Below are 14,740 nucleotides of genomic sequence, written 5' to 3'. Positions count from 1 at the left end.
TCTCTGCAGTATTTAGTTAAGCAGCATCTTCTGTCTTTAGGGTACTATTATAGCAGCATTCCTCCATCATGTCTTCTAATTGACACATAAGTTTCAGAGGGCAAATTAGTCTTGCCCTCCCCAGCTTGCACCTTTAAAAGAATCTACAATGGTAAGCTTAATTATTTGCTTTTAAAAAAAACTTCATTGTTTTATCTTAGATCTATTCCAGTTCACTTGTCAGACTCATCCTGTACTGAGTACTGCGTGTATGGGCAGCTCTTAACTTGTTGCCTCACAATTTAGCCTTTTCAAAGTCTCGTGCAGAGTTAAATTCACAGAAGTAAAGGAGCTATTTAATAATATATGTGAAGATGCAATTCAATTAGAAGATACGACTTCACAAAACGAACAAAAAAATCCACCAAAACCACCACCACTGAACATCAAAACTAACCCTCTGTCAGTTTGGATCTGCTTGATAGAGGAGTGTGGTAGCAATGAGTTGGAAGACAACAGCTGAAGCAGAAATTGAAATACTGATAGGATTATTGGGAACAGCCCCACAGCCAGCTGTTCATGTTCACGTATGAAAACATTTCACAGAAACCAGACACAAGGACCTGCTGTGCTCTGACATGCTGGGCAGTTGGATATTTAGAAATAAGTCCTTTTATGTTTATCTTGTCTCCAAACTCTTTTTTATATTTTTCTGTTTTAGGAGTTAAGTATTCTTGTTCATACTGTGATGAAATATAGCTATTCTGAGTTTCAAAGTGTTTTGAACCTCTTTATAGGTATTGGCATAATGAAACAGTCTCAACAGATATGCTTTAAAGTCTTATGTATATATGTGTTCCTATTACTTTCTCTATTATATTGTGCTTATATTCCAAAATGTTGCTATTGTAATATTTCTTACTCTCTGCAAGTAACTATTTTAAACAATTGAATTTTATAGCTTGAAGATATACCACAGTATCTTTCAAATATTTCTATATATATATGAAAGATTAAGTTCCTTTTGGCTCAGTGTTTTGTTCAGGTTTAGAAGATGACATCCCTTTATAAAATATTTACCCTAGCCCTACTCATAGAAAATGGTCCCTGTTCTTAAAAGTCCAGAGGTGGCTAGTGACTAATTATATTTCATTTCTGCTGACAGTTTGTTAATACAGTTGTCCACCAGTTTAATTGATTGAGGATTTAGTTTTATTTTTCATTCACTGTTTGTAACAGATAAACATTTTTGTGTGGCTTTGGTGTGGGTTTTTTTGTTTGTCATATAATCACAGTTGTTCAGCAGTAGAGGGCTTCTATTCTCAGTTTACTTCATTAATACTTATGAAGAGGGATATCTGTTGCAATGCAATTTTGGGAATACAAGAGAGCTGGGATATCTTGTTTTCTTGTGAGAAGGGAGTGTTAATGACATTGGCAAGATTTAGGCCACAAGGAGAAAGGTACTGTAAATGGAGTAAGGGCGGTAGTAGCCAAGATACTCTTCTGAATATGCAGATGATCTGTTTTCTGACTACAATATATAAGACCTTATGGGCAGACACCTCCCTGCAATAAGTAGTCAGAGAAAATCTAGCCTAGATGATTAAAGTAAAAATAATTTTTTTATAACAAGTAACTGTAAAATTATTGTTTGGTTCTTATTACTGAAATAAACTCTGTTTTACAGAGAGACTAAACTGTTCTTCTACCTTAAGTTCCTATTGTGCTTTTTAAACATGTCAAAGACCTGGAAATTATTTGAATAAGTTAGAGAAGTTGATACAAGTAGGATCAAAAGGCTTTTATGGATATATGAATTTCCATTTAGTTTGTCTTTTCATTGGATGAATTGGTTAAGCTGACAGTCATTGTCTTCTCCACCATTTCATTCTCCTGTGCTTTGAGGAGATACTAAAAACTTGTAGGTATTCACATAACTACTTGTAAACTGTATGAAAAAAGTGGTGTATTTTGATGGCAGAATATTCAAATCACAATTTATGTATTTTTTTCCGTTTTTTTTTTCCCATGGCATGCATTTTCAACTACTTCTTGAAATTAATAAATAATTCTGTCTTTGTTATAAACCTGAATATACAGGTGTTTCTAATTTCTTAGAGCATAGAACACAACCTCTGAATACTGTATCCATTTCTTCCTCTGGTTAGGCAAGTACTGGTAGGAGGATGTCCTGACAATGCGGAGTATGTTTGATTTAACTAGCTAAACATTTCCATAATATTATCTAAACGAACCTCTCCAGAACTATGTTGTCAGTCACTGATTATCAAAATCCAAATGAAAAGGATGTTGGCAGCTGCTGGTGAGAGACAGGACATTAGGATTCTTGGTCTGGGACAACAATAACTTGAGTGAGAGGAAGACCTAGTTTTCATACAGATGAAATGCGACTCCATGACTGAAGTAACTTCTTCTTACGCTCATGCGTTCTAATAGTAAATGGAACTTTAATATTCCAACAGAAGTCTTTTCATTATTTTTCATATACATTTTGGACAAAAATTTTTATTCCATTCATTGTAAACAATGCTGACATACATGTGCAGTCCAAACAGGGCTTGGGTGTCCAGTGTTTCATTTTTGTGTGTACTATTAATTGCAATCTTAGTGTGTTTTGGCCCACCTCTTTTACAATATTGTCAATTAAAGTACTCAGGAGGGCAATTCAGGGATTTATTTTGTGCATTCCCACATATTCCTGAAAAATTTTCCTTTCTCTTTCCATTTTTTTACATTTAAATAGGAAGACAGCCGCCTTCAGATGATACAGAGCTTACTGACAGTTGCTCTTGCTCCAGTCCTACTTCATGAGAACTTCAGAAGATACTAACTGAGGTATTTATTTGTTCTTTTTATTTTATGTGTTTTTACCAAGAGAGGTATACCAAGAGCAGTAATAGACATGGAAAATAACACAAAAGTTCTGTCCATAAATAAAACTACTGTGTGATATGATTTCTTATGAAGAATGTTTGTCTTTTATGTCAGATACCAGTGAATTAATTCTTTTGTACAGAAAAGAACAACTCGATTTGTATAATGTCAACAGTCTCATAAAGAATTAATGGACTCAGAGTTCATAAAAGCAAAAAAGTATAAGCCTGTGGCCAGCCTAACTTTATGATCTGCAGCTGTTGAACGTCTGATAGGAACTTCATCTTCTAGAGCATGATAACATTGTGAGTGTATAGCTAGAGAAAAGGAAACACTGTACTTTGAGAAAGTTGTCTAGAATTGCAAAGCACGTTTACTGGATTTCTATTGTGTAAATCTTACATATGCATGCTTTAATATTTTTTAAATTGCATACAGTTACAGCGCAGATTCTACAGTATCATAGGTTAAACAGAAAGTTTGTAGGTCACTGTATAGTCAATCTAATGTAAGCAGTGCTGGGCTGGAATTCTTGTTTCCTACATCTGAAAACTAGAAGCTTAAATGACGTTGAAGAAATGACTCATAATTTTTAAAAGAATGTTGAAAAATATGTAGTGTATGAAACGTTTTGTTTGAAGCTCTCATTAGTTATGTGCATCTTTCATAATACCAAGAACAGATTAACGTTTAGAGAAGGTTAATAATTCTTAATGTGATTGTTATGTAAATGTCGTATATCCTGTTATAATTGTATAATATAACTTTAACGTAAGTATTTCTTGCATGAGTATTTTTGAAAGAGGCCTTATGTACTAACCACTAGAGATTCTATTTAGAATAATGTATTGAAATTGTTTATTAAAAAAAAAAAGATGTTTTGTTGGATATTACGCAAGGATGCAGAAAACAGAAGTTTTTTCTGTTAATAATTTTGCTCTTAACAGCTGTCTATGTTAATAGCATTGATGCCTGAATTCTGTGAAATGCTTCATATTCTCAGATTTTAATAAAGCAACTGGGATTTGTGATCTCAGATATAACAGGTTGTGCCATTTTAGTATGCACTACGCATTGGCTATATCTTACAGTGGGGCAGTTCATATCTGGAGTCAGCACACAACCATTTTAGCAATAGAATTGGCCGCTTATGTCACAGATTAAAATTAGCCACGTCTGTACACCAGAGCAACAGACTGGAATGCAAAACACAGCCAAACATGTGAGCAAATTTTCTTCCAGTGATATTTGGCCAGGCCTAAAATATCTTCCACTCCCAGATTTGAAAGTAGTGGAAAAGTTAGTCAGATCCCTCTGGGGAAGAGTCTGATTGTAGTTTATTCAGAAGTTCACATTGTTTCAGATCTCTAAGGTAAGAAACTTATTTTCTAATTACTTTTATAAGTATTAAAATGTTTGCAAATTAAGATCAAGCTGTTTTTTATTTGATCTTTACTTAACATATGGTTATATTGAACTTCCCTCCCATCTGATTTTCTGTGCAGCATTCCAGGCCTTTTCTGTCCTCATTTAAGAATCATGTTGCTACTCATACCATTTGTTTTCAGACCTGAAGTTAAGTGTTAATTTTTATACAAAGTTATAATTTCGATTCTGGTAATTTGAATATATTTGTTTTAGCAGCTAAATGCAATATGAAGTTGCATGGTATAAATTTGCACTTGTGTAATATTAAGATACTAGTGCTTTTTAAGTTTTTGTACAGTATCGTATGAGCATAACAATATATTACAGAATTACAGAAATCTCTGGTTTTCAATAGTCAATCTCTGATGTTTGTAGCTCTAAGATTCTCTCCGTTATCTATCACCTCCTGAAAGTTCAATTCAATGAAGAGTGGATTCTTTGCTTCTGCTGAACACTTATTTTTGATTTGACAGCCTGATACTAACTTTCCATCTGAGGAACTATTACCAAAATAAGCTTCAACTGACTGGAATTTGAATCTAGCAAACTTGAACAAATAAGGAGTGTGTAACTGCATGCATACAGAACTCCTCTTACTACATGGATTCAAATATGTTCTCTCTTGGATAATTTCACTGCCTGCAGGAAAATTACCAATTTGATAGCAGTATGTTACTGACTCATTATCAAATGATTTAGTGGAAGATATTTGATGTCTCTGCCAGGTGATTGCACTGAAAATTTAATCATGCATCAGAATGAGCGCATAAGTTCTTACAACAGGAATGTGATTTGACTGCATCTACACCAGTCACCTAGGCTACGTTTATTATAGAGATACAAGTGGTTTTACCATTCTAGCTTAAATACATTCTTGAGGAGGTGATGAATCACATTGTGGCAGAGTCTGCCTCTCTCTACTGTCTGTGTAGGGGATCTATCTGTTATCTGTGCTTGGTAAGGTGAAAATTGGCATGCATAGCTACATCCGAATGCGTGAACTGTAGTAACTGTATGCCATAGAGTCCTGAAAGTTTGCAGTCAGTTAAAATTTTGGTAACCTTGGTTGCAAGGCATATTCAGAATTGATTCAACCTTGCCTAGGCTGAAAGTCTGTTTATCTTCTAAACAAATGTGATATTCACATATGAAGTGCAGACCTTCTTTCCGTTACATAATGAAAAAAACAAATGACCCTAAAATTTCTCTGAATGTAAGAGTCACTGCATGGAGTTAAATTAAAAATAAAAGGATCCATATTAAGCCCAGTATTAGAAGGAGCCATTTAAAATCTCTTTTCTAAGCTTCTATGGCTTTCCCAAATGGCATGCAAATTTTTTCCTGCTTGAAAACTCAGTGGTGAAAGCAAGTTGCATATTAGTTTTTAGTTGTAACTATAAGGCTCCAATAATAATTTTAAAATAAAATATTTGTCCATTTTGTAGTAGATTTGCAATTACACAGGTATGTAATTTGTAATAAGACAGACTATTGTTAGTATGGAGGAGTTTCAAGGAGAAATGTACTTAAGTATGGGTAAATAGTATTGAAAGAACAATTGAAAGGAAAAGCTGGATATATTGTATAATACAAACCCAAGCCTCCATCAAACAGCACAGGAAAATTATCTGAGCTACAAATGCCCTCTTCTTTGAATAGTTTTGAGAGATTTATTTCTTCTTGTGAAAAGTAATGCATTTTGCGTGAGATACAAATCTCAGGTCCTGACATCTTACAGCTTGTAATTGTTTTCATGACTTGGAATTAAATTCATCTGGCTTTCAAGTAAATTTATTTCTCAAAGTTGATTCTCTTAGATGTTTAATGAGACAATTGAGATTTTTCCTTAACAGAGGCATTTAGAAAGTGTTTCTCTCCTTCAGGTCTTCTAGTATCTAGTGAGAGGTGATAATCTTCTTGACAATTGCAGTTTCTCAGTGGAGACATTACGGGGCTTTCATCTGTCTTCTGTATCATTTTCATAGAGTTCATAGGAATATATGATTTCTAAGACCTCTGTGTGTTTGTAGAATGGTTGGAATTGACCAAGAAGCTCAAAAACTATTGTAAGAAGAATGGAAAGTGATGGGAAACAGATGATTTAGACAGTGACAGAGTGTGATTACACATTTTCCTTTATTAAGCCAAGATAAAACTATCATGACAGTTTCAATAACAAGTTAATTCAATATCTTGGTCACATTTTCAGCTTGGGTAAGAATATTCTCACTATGTAGTTCATCTGTAACTTTGGCTACCTGGGGCAGTCTTCTCATTAAACCTCTCTGTATACCTGCCAGAAGCTGTTTAACAGCTGCTGCATTTCATGCCATAGTTGCTTACATTTCTGTGGTGAGTGAAGTACTTCTGTATAAGAAAGTGAAGTATAAACTTCAATATTTTTTAAGTGGAGTGTGATATGTGTTAAGTGTTGGCATTAGCTATAAAACAAATGATTCTCACTAAGATATGAACATTTGTTAGCTATAAGAATCATATATGCATACTTAATTTTTTAGCATTTATTTTTCATTAATTTTGTGTCTAGTTAAACATTTATAGAACTGATAGTGTTATGAATTATAGCTGCTGACTTGTTTTGTTAACTGATCTTAGCCATGTTTGTGGAAGATAAGGTCATTTTCCCTTAGCCGTATTGAGAACATCTGAAGTGCCTGCTATATTAGTAACACTAAAATGATTGTCTTTCTGTATCAAAAATGCTCAGATACTAACTAAAATATGACTTTAACTCAGAAGAAAATTCAAAATTGAAATTACCTAGAAGTAAACTATGATTTTTGATTTCTTGAGGAAGTGAAGCATATAAATGGCTAGATCGTAAAAGAAGAAAATCAAAGGCTGCAGAAAGCTAAATTCTTTTCTCCTTTGCTTTGTCAGAAGATTCCATCTTTCAGTATCTTGTCGATCTTTTTGTGACTTTATTCAACATTCCTTTGACAATTTATCTCCCCATTTTACCATCTATCTCCCTTTTTTCCATCTCTGTCTCTCAAGTTTGCTTACTTCACTTTTTATCACTAAGATTCTTCTCAGTATTTAATATACTATACTTAAAATATATTGTGGAGACTTTATCTCTTTTATATGTCTGATTTCATATTTTGATATTTCACAGCTGAAATGAAATGAGAACATTTACAAGACAATTTTCCCATCTTGAAATAGATTGGAACACTGGTAGATGATTTGAAGTCTCTGGGGAATTTTATTCAGCTTTTTCTTTCTGATTCGAGTAATATGTACTTTCAGAGCAGCCCTTGTACAAGGTGAAGTTCATGATGCTAAATCATGTTCAGAGAACGGCAACAGAGCTGTGAAGGGTCTGGAGCACAAGTCTTATGGTTAGCGGCTGAGGGAAGTGGGATTGTTCAGTCTGGAGGAGGTTCAGAGGTGATCTTGTTGCACTCTACAACCGCCTGAGAGGAAGTAATGGTGAGGTGGAGATCTGCCTCAGCTTCTAGGTAACAGTGACAGGACAAGAAGGAATGGCTTCAAGTTGTACCAGGGGAGATTTAGGTTAGATATTTGGAAAAATTTCATAACAAAATTGTACTTAGAAAGTTGCACGGACTTTTCCTGAACCTTGAACTTTGAACTTAGAAAAGTCTTAATTGCAGCTTTTTCTCTTCCTGAAGAAATATTTACATGAGAAGTCACCATACCAAGAGGTAAGTTCTTCTCTTGAAGAGTTTAATCTGTAATGCAGGTAGTAAACAATCTGAGCATGCACATAAGCAACAAAGAATCTTTCCTAACAGCATATCAGGACTCGTACTTCAGAATGACCTGTAGTTTTCTTTAAATCTACAAGGAATAGTTTAGGTAATAGCCCTTACATGTCTAATTCTGTTTTCATAAACTGTCAAATGGATGCAAAAGCTCTGGAACTTGTCAGTTGCTCGTAGTTTATAGTCCAAATTGTAAATAAAACAGTAACAGGTGTGTAGGTAGCAGATACCAGTTATTAGAGCTTCCTGATAAAATATTCCAAGTTTTTTTTATCTTCTGGGTAGGCTCTCTGGTGAAATCTCAGGCTACAAAAATTGATGGGCACATTAGGCAATATTCTCAGTAACTGATCAGCAAATAATCTGTCTGAGTTTAAAATAACAGATAATACATATGTTCTGTGGATGTTTTTTCCCTTGTTAGTCCAAAAAATGACTTTAGAAACCAGGGACATGCTTTCTGGAGATTGTAATGTGCTTGTTCTTTGTCCTTAACCAAAACTGTTTTCCATTTCCTCAAAGTAGGATCTTTAAAATGCAGAAGTATGCAAAATACAAATCATACTGTTCACATTGCAGTATTTGATCCAGTGATGTAAATCAAATTTAATGTAAATTTAGGCTTTAGTATTAACTGCTTATTTCCATTTCTATTAACATACTTTATATTAAAAAATCAACTTTGAGGTATAAAAGGTGCATAGATGTTAAATGAGAGATCTTATTCTCAGTATGTTTTGGAATGTGTATGTACTTTACATGCAATTCTAGCTTTTGTTTCTTTATTTATTACTTCATTTATTTGTACAACTAATGGAAAGATGAGGTATTTTCCTATTAGTTTAATCCAATAAGTACCATATTGATGAAAAGTACTTATACATCTTGCTATGTCCTTCATCTCCTGTGTTTTTGCATTACTGCTTTGTCACAGCTGCTGAAGAAACATAAAGGTAATTCCTGCCTAAACATTTGAAGTTAACATCACCTAAAAAGGCTTCTGCTTTACATGTGTTTTGATGATTTCCTTATGTGTCTAATACATTTTTAAATGAATTTGTTTTCTTCTGTGTAAATAAAAATATGTAGTAACGCTGTTATGTCAAGGACTGCAGTGCAAAAGCAGCACATCAGTCTGTGTTGTCTGATACAAAAAATTCATCAGAAAAGGAGAGACATTTAAAACATGTCATGAGGTAGTATAAATAGGAATGCATCTTGCTTGCCTCATTGCAGAAAAGGGAAGTGAATTTCAAATTTGCAGTTTAGTTATATGTGTCTTTTCAAAAAAGGCACAATCAAGACTTTCTAGATTGAACACCAAATAATTCTTTCAGATTTTTGAAATCCTATCTGTGATGAATCACTTAAATGAGGAAGAGGAGACACAAGGGCTTATTTTCATCTCTAGCCTCTGTGTCTAGTTCCATTGCTGTTGTTTTTTTTTTCAATATATTTTCAGCTCACTATTCAAAAAAGGTTCACGGAAGAGCATTATATCTCTATATAATGTATGTAATCATTTAACAAGGCTAATGCACTACTTTTCAAGGTTCTCAGCCAGCAATGGACTGCACTCGAGAATGGGGTTATCTGTGTTTGTATGTTTTGTGACTGTACTTAAATCTACTATGTGAACTGGGAGTATGCCTGTAAAGAGAGAGCAGCATTCTTCCTGGAAGTAGTTAGTATTTTAAGAAAAGTAGAAGCAAGCACAGGAAAAAGAGAAAAGGTTATACCAATTCATATGCTTTTATGTATTTGAATAGAGCTGCTTCTTTATGCTGTCACAGACAGTGCCTCTTCCAGCACAGAGGACATGAAATACTTTTCCTGAGAACAACATTAAAGATAATGTTAAAGGACTTTTCCTGAAAGCTCTGCTCCTTGTAAAGCATAAATTATAATGAGAACAGAATTTCTGCAGGACTTATTTTGGCCTTGATGATGATTACTCTTGTGTCACAGAAAGGATCACACACACCTAGAAATTAAAAACATGCAAATTATTTTTTTAAATAATTTTTTTTAAGTTTCTAGAAGTTTTCTTGTTTGGTATAGATCCACATGAGAGGATGACAGCAGACATTCTTGAATAATTTGTCTCCAGCAGAGGGACTGCATTCATTTTCTTCACGTCTGTAAAGAACTTCCAGCCTTTCGGGCTTTTCAGAACCCTTAGCCAAGATCTCTCAATTTCTCCTGCAGCCCTGGACCCCAGGCTCTGAATTTACTTTGTGATTCTGGTGCATCCGTCCCACTTTACTCCAGTATATAACTAACCACAAAAAGGGTAACAAGTGACTGGGAAAAAGATATAAAAGCACTTGTGCCTACCAGTTCTTTGAGATTCCTGGTGGTGTTTCCATTCAAGGAAAACTGAAAGCCCAAAAACAATTTTTGTTTTCATATAGTAGCCTTTGTACTTAAGAAATAATGTTGTATTGCACATGAAAAACTTATCTTCACTGCAACTGAGAATAACAAACTACAGGTCTTGTCTGTATAACTTTAATGGGAAGCATCCATTTTGTCAGATATGCAAATAAGCTCCTTAATGTCAGCAATACCCAAAGACATGCAAGCCACTCTAAAGTAGACAAAATTCTAATTAGTCACCCAGGTTAGGAGTAAGTTTAAACTTCTAGAGGTACTATGGGCTCATTCCATTATCACTCCAAGTCACATAGTCTTGCTTAAAGAACAAATGTATTTTCTTAAGAATAGAATATTTTCTGTAGTTTACTTGCTGTAGGTTTCAAGACTTACTAATACTATAAATACAACTGCAAGAGATTTTTCTCTGGAGGACAGCAGAGATTTTAATACATAAGTGAGAATACAGAAATAGTTCCGTAGAGCTGTCTGGGAATTCACATTTCCTTATTTTTGTGTCTGGCACTTTCTTCCAGGTCTGAATGTATTGCTCTTGCAGGTGCAACAAATTGTGGTGTGAAAATATGATATGGAGAGTATGAATTTGAATGTCGCGAAACATCTGAAATGTCAAATTGTTTGCCAGGCTGCACAGCCTGATGAAACTACCACGTCACACACAACAGTTCACTTCCTTTGAGCTGTCACAAGGTGATAAAACTTTTCCAATTTCAGATGATTGATTATTCTCTTTTACAGAGTCAGGAACATTTTTCTGAGGAGTAGATTTATAACTGTGTAACAGATGGCATTCTTGTTCACCACTTGGAGCTTTCATAATCTTGGTAATCTCAAAAGAAAGTTAGTGAGATGCCCATTGAATTTATTCTGTATAGGAGAATAATTGCTGCTTACTGTTTTGGAACTTCTTACTATTCAATTCATTGTATTTAATTAAGACCACTTAAATGTTATCACAAGCTCTTGTTAACACAAACCAATGAGGGAGAAATAATTTCTGAAGTGGACAGTAAGGACGATATTCACTTGTCCATAGCTGAATTTCATCTTTATTTGTTTGGAGTAAGCCACATATGTGCTAGCAAAGACTAATCCTCAGCTCTGAAGGCAAATAGCATGACACAGCTTGCATCTGTGCAACTAATTTTCATCCCCAGAAAAAACACAGTGCTCTTTTGGGAGCCCTCATCTCTACTGTCCCCATAAAGTGGTCAAAAAGTGGCCCTGGTCATGCCTGGCAGGGAACCAGGGGGCAAAGGCTGAGCCATTCTGAGGCTTTGCTGTCAGCTGAACCTGCCAATATCCACAGTGCATGTCTTAACCCTGGCAGGTTTACTATTCTATATGTAAGGTAGGGGAATTCTTAGCACAAAAAAAGTCAGCAAATGAATGACAATATGCACCAAAGCAAATATACATTTTATACCCTGTGAAAATCTCTCTGAACTTTCATTGAACCCATAAGATCACAGCTCAGCATACATGAGAGAAATGCTTCAGCAAGTCTTGTGAGTTCTGCTCACAGAGACCTTAAGGATCATCTGCCTCCTGTCATAAACATTGTTGTGAATCACTTGATCAGATGACTCAGTTTTAAATATCATTTTTCCTAGGATAGAGAGGTCTTGTGAGTTAATTTTGTTCTTGGCAAATAATATTTCATTGTGAGTAGTTCAGAAACTGCTGGCTGTTGGACTACAAAATTCACGTATGCTTCAGTGCAGGTTTCCTGGGCTTTAGTGATTTTGTTACAGGAAAAATGCCTGAGTTGATTCTTCTACACGTAAAGACTTGTTATAAACAATTGTATTCATTTTGTAAATAATTTCAGTATCAAAATACAAAAGTAATGGTCTCAGAGAACGAATACCAGAAAGCTTGAACTCTAGTAAAGGAAATATACGTAGGTCGCTCCACAAGTAATGCCTCCTATTTATTTCCATGGAAACTGCAACAGATACAAAGAGTCAAGAACACTATTTGATAGAGCAAGTTCTCAGCTACTAGTTTTAACATAGACAGTAGTTTTAAACATAGACACCACCATTGGCTATGCGTTTTCACCAGCCATGAAAACATCTTTCTTCTCAGAAAGATCTGCACCAGAATAAATGACCTGCTGTCACCATTGCTGAAATGCACCAGCCACCACCTCACTGTGCTCATATCCACTGTTTGGTTTCCATAAATGTTCAGCAAGTGTTGAGTCGATGGGTGGCTTTTTGTCTGCATGGAGGAACACTATGGCACACTTTTGCTCCATATACACTTCCATGTCAAACACCATTGTGTCAGACTGCTCCTTTGCTGCCATCTGTCGCACAGCAACAACATGTATCAGAATATTGATGGGAAGATTCAACCTCTTCTGCCATACCACCAACATCTGCCTCTGACTCTGCTCTGATGGGCCAACATCATACAGTTGCAGTAATGCAGCAACAGCTTGCTACCTCCTCTGGTGCAGACTTTTACTAGTGCAGCATGCAGGCTTGAGTTTTAATGATTTAAATTGGATGCCTGGGATGTGTCAGATGTGATAAGAACATAAATTAGACACTGTAGATTGCAAATATCACATTTTTTTCCTTATAATTAAAACAGTTGTTTGATTTTACATATCTAAAGTTACAGAAAATTCTAGAATTCATTATCTTATGCAGAATGTTGTCCACCAAGTTACTTGCAAACTAATCTAAGAATTCAATGTCAGTCTTTTCCAATGAGTTACTGTAATAAGGACTGAACAGAAAGGACTTATCTGCATTGTGTAGTGTGCATGTCTCTTCTGAATAAGAGAATAATTTAACTGTCACTGACTAAAATAACTAAAATCCTAGTGAACAAAGATGACCTCAGTGAGATTATAGTAAAAGTTCAGTAATTTTGCAGCCATCTCCTGTCTGTTTCTTTTCTTGGTGTGTCAGCTAATACCCAGATCACACTGTAAAGCTGTATTACTTACAAAGAATAACACCCCAGAGGGCCCAAAGAAAAGCTCTGTGATACCTGGAAAGATCAAATGATCAGAATAAGAGAGTATGCAATGTTCAGTTCTCAGTGTAATTTATAATTCTGTAAGGACTATCATTTTGTTATTTATAGATGGAAAATGTATGAAATCCTCAGGTCATCCTTGGGCTTTTAATTTTGTTTTGTCCTCTTTAGTGAGAAAGCCATTTACACAGTAGACTAAATGTGTACTGTTCTTATTTTCCATAAAGACAGGATTTTTATTAACTTCTAAGATGAGGGAGAAGAAAGATTCTGCCAGCCTCAGTGTCTGCCTGTGTGTGCTGTTTTTCTTAAGGACATGTTAGCTCTCTGTATTCCTTGCCTTTTTCCTTTCATCTGACTGTCTTGAGATAGGTGTTGCAGAGCTTAAATTTATCATTTAAAGACTTGTCTGTTTCTCTTAGCATCAGGGTTGGATTTAACTTTGGTGTTACTTGTTCTTTCAATTCATTTAGTTGTTTTTTTTTTCATTGTGTTTATTTTGTAAGTTATCACAGAATACCTAGTTTATTGATTAAGAAGGAGATTTTATTACTGAAGGATTTTTAAGAGCTTGTAATGTATTATTTATCATTCAAGAGTACAACTGATGTTTTAATTACTGAAGATAGGATTATTACTGCTACCGAGAAAGTTTTCTTAATAGTAATGTTTTCTGCACCATATTAAATTCTTATTTCCTCTCTTTATTATTTTCCTTTATTAATGAGATAAAGGAATGAAAAGGGAATGGATAATCATCCCTCTTTGATTCACTCTTGTATTTGTCAGGCATTGCTGAGGTGCAGAACCCTACAAGCGCCATCATCTGAAATAATAAATGTAAGTCAAATGCTGTGTTTTATTTTCTGGCCGATATTCCTGAGGTGCATCTCCACTATATGGAGAATATCCCCACAGTGCTTCAGGTTTCCCAGCAAAAGCAGTGGGAGTTGCCTTTTCCTCTTATACTATAAGCTGTGCAGCACACTCCTCTCGCTGTACTTCCCTGTCCTTCAGCAGAATTCTTAAATAGTAATTAGTCTTTCGTTCTCTTCTTGACTCATTCATCATTTTCAATAACAGATATAGGACAGGGATGTGGGAAGGAGTGGCAGTGCACCAAGTCAGGGGATAAAGGTTGAATGTTATGGTATTGGAATTGACAGTGTTTATGTGCTCGCCACTAATAGCCTTTGGATGACTTCTGAATCCAACATATGCAGCTGAAAGATCTGAAAGCAATTTCAAGTTTGTGAGTTCACTGGAATTCATTTCCAGTTGAATTCCTG

General features: G+C 35.0%; 1 long non-coding RNA gene across 3 annotated transcripts in view; it reads left to right on the top strand.

The window, feature by feature from the left end:
- The window catches only part of LOC104917530, a 34,942-nt gene extending 20,639 nt beyond the window's left edge, over nt 1–14,303 (top strand). For 2 of the 3 annotated variants that reach the window (XR_004158627.1, XR_004158629.1), the window contains exons 2-3: nt 2,747–2,838; nt 10,970–11,258. This is a non-coding gene — a long non-coding RNA (uncharacterized LOC104917530). Of the gene's footprint in view, nt 1–2,746; nt 2,839–10,969; nt 11,259–14,240 lie in introns of those variants that run through there. The other variant, XR_004158628.1, reaches the window with a different exon arrangement.
- The last annotated feature ends 437 nt before the right edge of the window (nt 14,304–14,740 follow it).

This window comes from Meleagris gallopavo, chromosome 1, assembly GCF_000146605.3.
Source record: "Meleagris gallopavo isolate NT-WF06-2002-E0010 breed Aviagen turkey brand Nicholas breeding stock chromosome 1, Turkey_5.1, whole genome shotgun sequence".
NCBI classification, from domain to species: Eukaryota; Metazoa; Chordata; class Aves; order Galliformes; family Phasianidae; genus Meleagris; species Meleagris gallopavo.
Note: the sequence above shows the minus strand (reverse complement) of the source record. Positions and strands in the feature narration are given on the sequence as shown.